Source organism: Leucopleurus acutus (assembly GCF_964270905.1).
Source record: "Leucopleurus acutus genome assembly, chromosome: 1".
Lineage (NCBI taxonomy): Eukaryota > Metazoa > Chordata > Mammalia > Artiodactyla > Delphinidae > Leucopleurus > Leucopleurus acutus.
In genome coordinates this window covers 156,193,998-156,206,499 of record NC_139142.1, presented here as the reverse complement: position 1 = coordinate 156,206,499, position 12,502 = coordinate 156,193,998, and positions in this window count along the sequence as shown.

The following is a 12,502-nucleotide window of genomic DNA, read 5'->3' as shown; positions in this document are numbered from 1 at the left end:
AGAACAGGCCTGTGTGTACCTCAGGATTCCCTACATGTAAAGAGCTGGCTGTTTTACCCCTGCTGCCTATTAAGTCAAGTTCTGATGTCTTGTAAAGAATGAAAGTCTATCACACAGAGGGTGGGAGTAAAGGGTGGGGGGGGGGGGATCAACCACCAGAAATGGAAATAAAATGTGTAGCTGGGGGTGAGCTCATTTCTGTTATTTACAATGCTGGTCACGAGATTAAAAATATTCGAAAATTATTCTTGGTAAATCACATGTGATTTCCTGAAGCTTATACAAACAACTCATTTATGCCATGTTGGTCATATTTAAGCTAGACAAATAAGGGGCTTGGGAGACCAAAGGCATTTTGTTTGGCCCAAACCAGCACACCTATTTGAAGGCCACCATCAAACACTTTCCCAGATACCTGAGCGAGAGCATAGGACTCCTAGCTTTGTGTATGTGTCCGGCAAGTTAGACAAACCTGAGCTAGTCAAATGACCTCTTTGTGTCTGTTTCTCCAATTTAAAATGCTGAAGCCTTATACCTCAGAAGAAGGCAATCTTTTCATTATTGGGCTTTTCGACTTTAAAAGTCAAGGTATTTGTTAATCTAAACCTCTTAATTTATCCCTTCCTCCCACCTTTCCCCTTTGGTAACCATAAGTTTGTTTTCTAAGTCTGTGAGTCTGTTTCTGTTTTGTAAATAAGTTCATTTGTATCACTGAATCACTTTGCCGTACACCTGAAACTAACACAACACTGTAAATCAACTATACCCCAATGTAAAATAACAACATTATTTAATTATAAATTTAATAAATTATTTAATTATAAATTAAGAAAAGTCAAGCTACTGATAAACAACAAGGTCCTTCCATACAGCACAGGGAACTATATTCAGTATCTTATAATAAACCATAATGGAAAAGAATATGAAAAAGAATATATGTATGTGTATATATACATATATATATATTTATATAACTGAATCATTTTGCTGTATACCAGAAACTAACACAACATTGCAAATCAACTATATTTCAATAAAAAATAGAAGTCAAACTATTGGCACAGCTTCTAATAAGGCAATAAGTCTCCGACGATGAAGACCAAATTTAAAAATTCTCAGGGACTAGTGTTCTGTTCTTCTCCATGACAAGGCACCCCTTACTGGCCTGCAATTAGTATTTGTGATAGAATTAAGACTATCCAGGGGAGAAAAATACTTAAATTATAATATTATGCCAACAACATCTAGAATGAAAATATTTCTTGAAGGATAAATATCCAAAGTGAAACAGACATTAATAAAGAATCTCAAAATTTTTTTTGGTTTTCTTTGTCTGGAAACATGTGGAGTAGGGCCGAAAACACAGGCTTGAGAGCACAGGCTCCCAGATGTCAGCCTGATTCATTTGTGCTAATGTTTAAAGAGTGAGATTTTATTTTAGAATATGGATTTGGGGCTTCTTTGGAAAAAAATCAACCAGTCTGGAAATGGCAACCATCAGCTGGCTCTGAGTCACACCAGCCTCATTAGACCGGCCCTGCATTCTCCAGGGGCCACAGCCAACCAACTCTTTTTTTTCCCTCTATATTTAGGGTCTGGCCTCTGCAGCATCTGATTTACAAACCCTAATTTGAAGTCAGGCGGCGTTGTGTTTGGATGTCAGCTCTTCTGCCTACTAGCTGTGTCGCTTCAGACAACTTAACTGTCCTTGGTTTTCTTAGTTCCAAAATGTGAAGAATAAGTCCTACCTCAAATGGTGTTTTGATGATTGACATCACAAATGTAAAATGCATGGCTCATTAAAAAAAAAAAAAAAACTTCAAAAAATATGTTCAATCTTCCCATTTCCTCTTTGTAGAGGATAGAAATGTGATCACCCTTGTGCTTGCTCTGTTTCCAAGTGAGATTCTTTGCTGCGCTGAGTTAGAGTTTTAGCGGTTTTAGCTTAAAAAAATCTTCTGCCTCTCAGCCACACTGAGTGAAAATTACTGCTAAAAAAAGTGTTCCTCCACCTCCATTCCATTTTTTAAAATGTTATGGTATTCTAAACAATATTAATATAATAACAGTAGCATGTGTTTATTGGGTTAGTCTGTATTTTATGACTTAGTATTGAATTTATGGCTTGTTTCTACCAGTACTGTCACTATTAATTTTTGTTCCCATTTTTTTCATCAGCTGGAACATTGTCATAGGACTATTGCCTGTCTGTGATAAGCAGTCTCTGCTATTATTATTTCAGGTCTGCTTATCAACAGTCAACACCAAATTATTTTTTTTTAGAACAAGTATGTTATCAATTTAACCCTTTGGTCACCAAATGGCCCCTTCCTTGCAGCCACTGATGAGAATTCTGGCATGGTAGGCTCTGGAGTCAGAGAATTAGGGGCGTGGTTGGAAAGAGAGCTGTCACCACAAGAATACCACGGTGGGTAGAGAATGTTTTCACAGTATGACTTTAAGATAGAAATGTATATTGGTCCTGACTCTTGACCCAGCCCTGGCAAACTGCAGCCCAGGAGCCAGGACTGCTACTGACCCTTGGAGGGTTGGTTGAGGGAGAAGCACCGTCTGGGAACTCCCAGAGATCACAGGCCTGCCAGGCTCTCTGAAAATGACTGCCAATTTGGCCTAGTCTCAGATGACTGCATGCCCAGGAGGGAGGGGATGGCAGTAATAAAGCAGTTTAGTGGAGAAAGATATTGCTTCAAGCTCCCAAGGCTTCTAGTCTATTTTATGACAACATTATTCACTCACACATCCACACACATGCACACACATGCACAGACACGCAAACGCTCATATGATAATCAGGATATATACAACCTTTGGGGCAGAGAATGATTTATGGCCAAATCGGAAAAGTTATAGTTCAAAGCTAAGATTCAGATGATTCCAGGAGTGGTAGAACTCATTTAGAGTTTTTCTTCTATAATGAAATAATGGGGAAAAGCTGGTAGTATCACCCCAACAGGCTACATTTGGACTGAAGCCTGGGGTTCTGTTGTCAGCCCACCCACGACTGATTATTCTCGGCAGCTCTCCCAGGATCTCGCGCTTTAACTGGGAGAAACATTTGACTCCTGACGATGAGGGTTCCAATTCTAAGAATCCTTTGTAATTTTTCATAGACTGATGCTACTCACATAATACAAGTTCATATTTATATATACGTTACAATATATATGTATGTACAACATCATGTCAGGATTTTAACTAATTTTAAAATTAGTTACAGTCTACTAAAATTTGCCACTTTAAAATATTCATGCTTTTTTTTTTAAAAAAAGAAAATACTACAATTCTGAAAATTCATAAGAAAGAGAACAAGTAATGGCTCTGGAGAATTTTATGTTTTTTACAGTAGCTCCATTTGAGGAGCAAATATCAAAACCACATTTCAACATTATAGTGAGAAAGATGCTATGCTTTACAATGCACAGGAAGAACTGAATTTTACTTGATGCAGTAAGATCAAGAGATATTTATCAAATTCTCAGACTGTTCATGCATTTGTTTGTGAAATCCTCACAACCACCTGGAGAGGTAGAGGAATCATTGTTCCCACCTTACGGAGGAGAATACTGAGGTTAGTGAGGTTAAACAGCATGCCCAAAGCCACACACACAGTTGCCATATAAGAGAGCTAAAGTTTTAATTCATATTTTCAAGTGTTCTGCCTCTAATTTTATTAAGCTGCATAAGTCCACTGTTTAACTTTCTAAATGTTGAGGCCCTTTCTAGCAGGATATTTTATGTAAGCACCTGGAGCTACCTTAAATATTTTATACACATTTCTAGTAGGAGTACAATTTTTTAAAAAATAAAAATAATGATACCTGTTAACAATACTCAAAAAAAAATATATAGATTTTTTTGCGAAGATGTCCGTGCAACATCTGATTGTTACGGAGTCTCTAAGACACAGGAAAGTAAAACCATTTCTAATCCATTTAACCAGAGGAATCACTTCTCTTCACATTTTCTAGAAATTGAGATTCAAATTTAAAGGTTTGATCAACAAATTTTTAAGGGAGATAATCCAGTCTTTCCTCTTTTGTTAAAGTAACAGCATCTACAATTGACTAATTACAGGGAGAATTGGGCATTCCATGAAGATTAAGGGCAAGCAGCTAATTACACCCACAAGTGGCTAACAGCAGCTACAATTAGCTGTTTATAGGAGCAATTACTGGTGTAGCCAATTTTGTACCCCAAAATAATTACAGGTGCAAAATCTCACATGCCTTTAGAAATGTTCTCTTTCAGAATGCTGGCCCTGGAGATGTAGATTTCTCCATTCATTCTCCTGGATTGAAAAATAACCAGAAATTTAAAATTTAAGGTGTTAAAACATTATCAACTTTAAAACTGTGTTTAATAAATTTATTTTTATGCTTGAAAAATTGTAATTAATTTACTTCATATGCTATTAATACTTTAAGCATTAGAGAAATATAGCAGTAAAGAAAGCTTAAAGGGGTAAGTTTTATTTCTACTTTCTGAGGATAATTCACAAATTAGTTGTTAACAAAATATTTTAAAACATGTTCTGCAGTAAGATCAAGCCACAACATATACTAAAACTGTTGTTGTTCCAATTTCTGTGTTTATTCTTTGACCTTGAAGCAGCATTCATTCATGTACTAAATTAATATGTGTTTATGGAATTCCTAATATATTTCAGTATTTTCTGGATGTGCAGACTCGAAAGGAAAGGTACCCATGGGTAATTCTTAACTTTCTCAACTTCCTGAAATGTATTTCCTGCTCTGGAAAGTCTAGAAATATAGCTATGATCAGAGTTTATTTTTCAGCTCAGACTTGAAGCTAATGACACAGTTATCTTCATATCCCTCCCCAAATAAACAAATGTACATTTGCCATCCCCAAACAAAAAACAAACTATAGACAAACAATAAACAATTATCGTTGGATTTTAGAAGTTTCCTATTTGGCTTCTGAATTATATAATAATAAGATTTCGAAAACCCCAGGGGCTACATTTTAGTCTTTTTATATATTAGGAGTTTCTTACTTAAAACAAAAACAAAAACAGAAAAACTATTATTCTGGTTATGAAGTTGTTCCATTGTGGATTACTTCAATCATTATTTCCTTGAAGCCACAGTGCAGACATTAACCAATCTATTCTGAGTCAATCATGAGGCATTATTTTAAAACTGTAATGCCCTCTGGTTTTGTTTGAAAATTCAAGCTTGGAAACATGTGACTTAATGAGATTTTGATTTATTTTTTCATGACTGTATATTTCCAGAAATGAATCAAATTCATGAAAAATTCCAAATCTTCTTTTTTGAGTCACCTAGAGAAACTATTGCTTCATCAGTAAATGGGGTTGTTGACAGTAAACAAGGGAATTTAAAGTAGAGGAACGAATGCTTGGTCTGGGGTAGAAGCACAGAGCCATGACCATGCCAGAGCTTTTGAGTCCTGATGGTTCCTCTCATTTATCTCTCTGACTGCCAGGGGCAGCAAGGTCTCTTTCTGGAGGGACCGGAGAGACCTGGGTTTGAGTCCCAACTCCACCACTTACTAGCTCTATGGCTCCTTGAAAGCTTCTCAGCCTCTTGGAGACTCACTTTTCCCATCGATAAAACCCATAAAATAGGGATAGTAATTCCTTCCTCTTAGAAGTGATTGCTCTTAGAAGTGAAGTGATCTATGACACCCAGTGGGGACCTCAACTTGTGCTTCCATTAAATAAGAGGGATAAACTTTGTTATCTCTAACCTTAAGAAAATGAAAACAATAAAAACCATAAAGTCCTCCTAGACTTGTTTTCTCTCTTTACAAAATGTTATTCATTACTGTTAGCCCTACCTGGATCACGAGAAAGAACTACAAGTTAGTTCATTCATTCCTTCTTTGAATTCATTCATTAATTTAGTAGGAAAAAACAATATCTTATACTTCAAGCACTTATTGTGTGCTAGGTGCTCTTCTAAAGTGCTTAGGTATTTTAATATTTATGACTACACTTGTGTGATAGATATTTTTATGAGGCCCATTTTACAGATGTGGAAACTGAGTCACAGAGAAGTTAAGGAACTTGGATAAGGTCACACAGCTAGAAAGTGGCAGAGGCAGGGTCTGAACCCAGTAGTCTAATGCCATATTATCTCCTATGTCTAGAGTGTTCAGGGGTGGGTCTAGACACACAAAATCCAAACAATTAGAAGAGCTGTTTCAGAATCTTCCTCTTCGTTAGGGAGAGGGCATAGCAGGTCTGCCCAATGAGGAGATGTCCTATTGTGAGAGGACATGTGACACTCATTGCACCTCCTTGTCATTCGAACTCGTGTCTGACGTCTTTCCAGGTAGACTGAGTTCCCTGACGCTCCTTCTCTGCCTGTTGGCCACTGCACACCAGCACCAGTGCTCAATAAACACGTGAGGAGTGATAGAAACCACACCAAGATGAAACGCACCTTATCCTGCTACAGAGGCTGGAAAAGTCCCTTGTTCTCTAGCACAATGAAACGAGCCAGCTCCACCGGAGATATGCGCGAGATCTACACAGGAACAAGAAGTATGTAAAATGCAGCACAACGCCTTGTTCACTCTAGAAGTAAACCAACTAAATGTTTAATTTAGTGTTCCATTTTTGGAGGAGCTCTGTGTCTGTATCGTAAAGAGTGTTTCAGAAGTGAAGAAAAAGTTCACTGGATTCTTTTCCATAGCAAAACTGTGAATGCAAATTGTAGCATCTGTTTCACATGCATGTTAAAACAGGCAGTATGTTAATAGAAAGAATGACTGGGGAGAAGCCAGGACATCGGACAGGACTCTTCTTAACTGGAGCTCCCAGCATGGAATTTGGTACGGCTAGGTCAAGCTAGGCACACGTTTCTCACTCCTGCTTTCGTGGAGGGCATCATGTAATTTGGAACAAGGTTAGGTTATATGTGTCTGGCTTCCCCACATTAAATATCAGAAACAGATCAGTTTTGAAATCTTTTCTGTGAATGTAAAGCTAAGTGACTTTCAGCATCTGATTTGGGACTCTAGCCAGAAAACACTGGGCTGAAGAATCAGAAGGATTAAACCATCCAAACAGAATCCACTTGCTGGAAATTCAGCAAACATTCCACTGCCTTCAAAACAGTGGGATCATCATATGAAGCTGGAAACACTTTAAAATTCTAACTTAGGTAGTGATGGCCCCAGATACGTATCTGACCTAAGGAGAGAATGGCAGTGAACTTGTTTACACTGCAGAGATCTTTAGACAGCCATCTGACTATTACCTACCTGCAAACTGGTATGTTCATTTGCATAAGAAAACCAATGGAGGACCATAGAACTCTGAAGACACTTGTGGCTTGAAAACTAAATTTCATATTTATCAGTAACATAAAATTAGTACTAATGTATCCACTTAAAAATAATATTTAAAAAAATTAGAAAGACATAGCTACCAATTTGATCTGAGTTTCTATTAGGGATTGGAGACTGAGAAGTTTTTTCCTTCCTGACAAGTATCTTTTCCAAGTAATGTGGCTTGTGCTTGTTCCCCACGATGTGCATGACCTTTGTGTACAATTACTCCTTCTTCCCTGGTACAGCCAACCTCCAAGCCCTCTTACACCCCTTCTCTTTCAGCTCTAGGATCTTGAGAATCTGGGAAACCATGAACCTGAGGCCCTGGGCCACTGTTCGGGGCTCTTTCACACCCTGAGTCCAGGCCAGTCCTCCTTTTGTGTTAAGACATGGTTTTGATCTTTAAGAGTGAGGTTCTTCCTCCTACACTATTGGTGGGGATGTAAATTGGTGCAGTCACTATGGAAAACAGTATGGAGGTTCCTTGAAAAACTAAAAATAGAGTTGCCATATGATCTAGCAATCCCACTCCTGGGTGTTTTTTTTTTTTTTATGGAGAAATCTCTAATTCAAAAAGATACAAGCACCACAATGTTTGTAGCAGCACTATTTCCAATAGCCAAGACGTGGAAGCAACCTAACTATCCATCAACAGATGAATGAATAAAGATGTGGTGTATATATACATATATACACACACACACACACACACAATGCAATACTAGTCAGCTATAAGAAAGAATGCAATAATGTCATTTGCAGATGAATGAATAAACATGTGGGGTATATATATATATACACACACAATGCAATACTAGTCAGCTATAAGAAAGAATGTAATAATGCCATTTGCAGCAACACGAATGGACCTAGAGATCATCATACCAAGTGAAGTAAGTCAGACAGAGAAAGATAAATATCGTATGATATCACTTACGTGTGGAATCTAAAACATGATACAAATGAAGCTATTTACAAAACAGAAACAGACTCACAGACAGAGAACAAATTTATGGTTACCAAAGGGGAAGGGGGGAAGGGATAAATTAGGAGTATGGGATTAACAGATACACACTACTATATATAAAACAGATAAACAATAAGGACCTACTGTACAGAACAGGGAAGTATATTCAATATCTTATAATAAACCATAATGGAAAAGAATGTGAAAAATATATGTATATATAACCAAATCAGTTTGCTGTACACCAGAAACTAGCACAACATTGTAACAACTATATTTTGATTTAAAAAAAAAAGGGTGAGTTCCTTTATTAGTGACTATGGACCCCATTTCCAAGGAATTCCACAAAATCATGTGTATTCATCCCAACTTTTATTCTATAGTCAAAGGTATTCATGACTCATAAAATATGAAGACCCCCTATTTTAAGAGGCTTATCTAAGGATAGACACTAACTGCACCCTCAAGAGTGAAATACAAACTTGAATGTGGATTTCAGGATTGTGATGATTTGTGAGATGAACTGGACAATTTCATGATAGAATGTGTTTCATACAATGACATGCTGCTCCTATTCATGTGTACCTTGCCACTCTCCAACCACTTTGTTCATTTAGTGACTGAGTTCAGCTGAATCTCATTTTAGGCTGTTATTTTTCTGTTGCTATGTCATGCTCCTCTTCACCTCCCCCACTCCTGGCAGCTGTTGGCCTAGAGAATGCCAACAAGTATCACTATTAGCCTGAACCAGAGCAATCAGGAAAATTATCCCCCCAAATATATGGAAGGCTTTCTAACCTCTAGCAAAATTACGGCTACAATTTTTGGTGGCACATGTTTTCATACTCTGGGAGCAGAGAATTCTCATCTAGGATGAGACATTTTCCAACTCTTCCTGCAGAAAAACAGAAATACATATTCCCTGCATGGACAGGAGCCTTGTCACAGAAGTTTCCCAGCCAAGTATCACTTAGAGTTTCTTGTGTGGGTAGGAATCTCTCTGCAGAAGTTGGTCAGAGCAGGTCTACAACTTCTTTCTCCAGGAGATAATTCAAAATTCAGAGAATCCTACGAGAGATACAATCGTGTTACCCCCATGGCTGGTGCTTAAAAAAATGTCTTTGTTACACACTGCCCACAAATTCCATAATATGAAATCCAAGGTTATTTACAACTGTGCCTCTACCTGGTGTCAGCATGCACTATCCCTGACCCCTTTCAGCTCCTGTCCTTATCTCCACTAGACTACCTACTTTTCAATATGCAAATTGTATGCCTGACATTTTCTGTATTTGTTCATGTTGTTACCACTTACATTGGTAACAACATGCTGTAATCATTATGTTTTTACGTTATTAGGAGGTAAAACTTTACCTCCTATATCTGCTTGGCAAATATCTACTCACTCTGCTTGGCCCACTTTTTTTTTTTAAACTGAGATATAATTTACCTATAACACTGTGTAAGTTGAAGGTGTACAACCTGTTGATTTGATAAATTTATATAATGCAGTATAATTATCTCCTTAGCTTTAGCTAACATCTCTATCAAGTCATGTAATTATAATTTATTTTTTTGTGGTGAGAACACAAGATCTAGTTTCTTAGCAATTTTGAAACATATAATATAGTATTGTTGACTGTAAACACTATGCTGTGCATTAGATCTCTGCTTGACCCATTTTGAATATCAATCCTTTGCTCTATTTCTCCAACCTGGCCCTTTCCCCTCTTCTCTCTGAGGGATAAAGAGTTGCACTAATTTGTCCACACTGGTCTTGCTGCTTGGGAGTCAGGTGTGGATCTCGTTACTGCTATGGTAGAGATTGCTAGCTGACCGCCCCAATCCATCCACCCTCCTTTTCCATAGCAATAGAGTTGTAGCTGGGCATGCAGTTATTCAGGGAAAAATTGTACTTCTCAGCCACCTTGTGACAAGGGGAACAGAGTGACCAGGTTCTGGCCTGTGGCATGTGGGTGTGAGTGCTGTGGTACCACACGTGGACAGGACTGGAAACCTCTCCGATGCCCCTTTCCCTCCCTGAACTTTAGCCAAGCCTATGAGAGCAGGGGATGGCAGAGAGACTGGGTGGGAGGACCCAGGGGTAAGAACGAAGCAGCAGCCCACCTCTCTCCTGAAACTACCACCCAAGGGAAAAATAAAACTTTTTAAGCTGTTATTTTGTTAGTTTGCTCTCCCCACCCTTTCTCTCTCTCTTTTTCCTTTCCTCCCTCCGTCTATGATTTTTATTTTTTTTACGACCACTTAACCTTTTACCTACCTATCACCATTATTGGTTTTGTAACTTTGGACAATTGACTTAAACCTCAGTTTCTGAATCTGCAAAATGGAGATAACTTCAGATGGTTTGGGGGGATTAAATGAGTTGATCCATGGAGAGGACTTGACTTTACAATAAATATGAGATATGATGATGATGTTCATTGTTATAAACATCTCCCCCAAAATGTTTTTGTTTATAAACTGGTCTCCCTGCCTCAGACTTGGCATGTGCCATGTGATAATTATTTTTGTCATCCCAATGATGGGCTATAGTAGAGTCTCCAAAAATTAGTGTTGCATTCATGCTTGTTGAGTGACTAAAAAGGGTCTGGGGTATCTCCTCTCCAACTTCTTCATTTCCTCTGGGCTGCTGTCCAGACTCATGCAGGCCCCCAATTCTCCAGACTCTCTCCACACCAGAGCCCATCAGATGGTCTGGGAAACTCACCATCCACTGTCTGCCTGGTCTAGTTACCTCACCACCCATGTCTTTGTTTATCACTTCATTCCTTCGGTGGGTATTTACTGAGTGGCTATTATACCTGGCACAGCGCTGGGGCTGAGGATAAGGAAGTGAACAGAGCATGTGAGGTCCCTCTTTTAGTTACTCTGTCATTCTTTGGAAGGGAGACAAATGATAAATGATAAATCAATAAATAAGCCAGAAAATGGAAGGTGGAGAGGAATGCCATGGGGAGTAAAAGGGTAATATTCTAGAAATCCTGGGAGTGGCTGGTCTGGGAGATGATGTCTGAGTTGCTAGCCGAAACCTGCCTGGGGATGAGCCAGGAGGAGAGTGTTATACTCCATTAACTTGGGTCACCTCCCGTAGCAGCCCCGTGAAGCCCCTTTGTTGCTGGTCACCCTTGCTGGAACAGGAACCCGCCTCCCACTGGTGTCCCAAACTCTACCAGACCACTTGTGGGAACGAGTTGCCAGCATTCACTGCTTATACAGATCTTTGAGGAAATTAGAATACCGGAGCTGGAAGAGTGAGCTTGGGTTCTGGAGAGGCACAAACAATTCAATCACTTCTTTGACTTTTAGTTTACAAACATCTGGAGATTTTCAGAGAGTTTATAATTTATCCTGTTCGGAATATAAGACTAAACAAAATGAAAAATCTTGAGAACTTCTGAACAAAATTTGTCATAATTCTACCATGGGGGGAGGGGAATGTGACCTCCTGTTAGGACGAGATTCCGTTGGGAACTGATGTAGGCTTTGACTTGGAGTTGAAGGGAGGATTGATTTTTCTTTGTAGCCTGAGTTCTCCACAGGTGGTACATTAACTGATATGCCAGGGCAACTTATTAGGTGGCATTTTTGTTTCTTGTTTTGTTTCCATCATCACCCCATCTAAATTTTACCTATATCTGCATGGGAAGAGAAGAGGGTTATCCACTAGCCTTTGTTGAGCACTTTGTCCAAGTGCCCAGCTAGCACAAATACACCTGGCTCCTTTGGTTCCAGTTTGGTCCTCTTTTCCTTGGTAAAACCACTCTTCCAACCTGATGCTTAGCAACTAATACAGACAACTAGCTGCAAGTGCTCATATAGAGGATGAAGGAGGAGCGCCTTATAAGTGACCAGCCCTGTTGTATATAACTGATGCCATTGCTTATTCCATCCTGCCTTCCAAGATAATGGTGGGTAGATGAGGGTGGTGGGAGGGGTCACTCTTTAGAGAGAAGGAAGATATAGCATTTGTTGAACTCAACTGAGACTCTGCTTAGATCCCCCTTCCTGCCCCCAGATTCAAACTAAACCTGTCGATCCTTATATTTCAAAATGATTCCTAGAATTAACATACCTTAAATAAAAGTGCCCTTGTTTGCTCAGAATGACTTCTTACTGTCTACTCTTTTGTTAGTGGAACCTCACTCAGACACTTCAGAATTTGTTGCT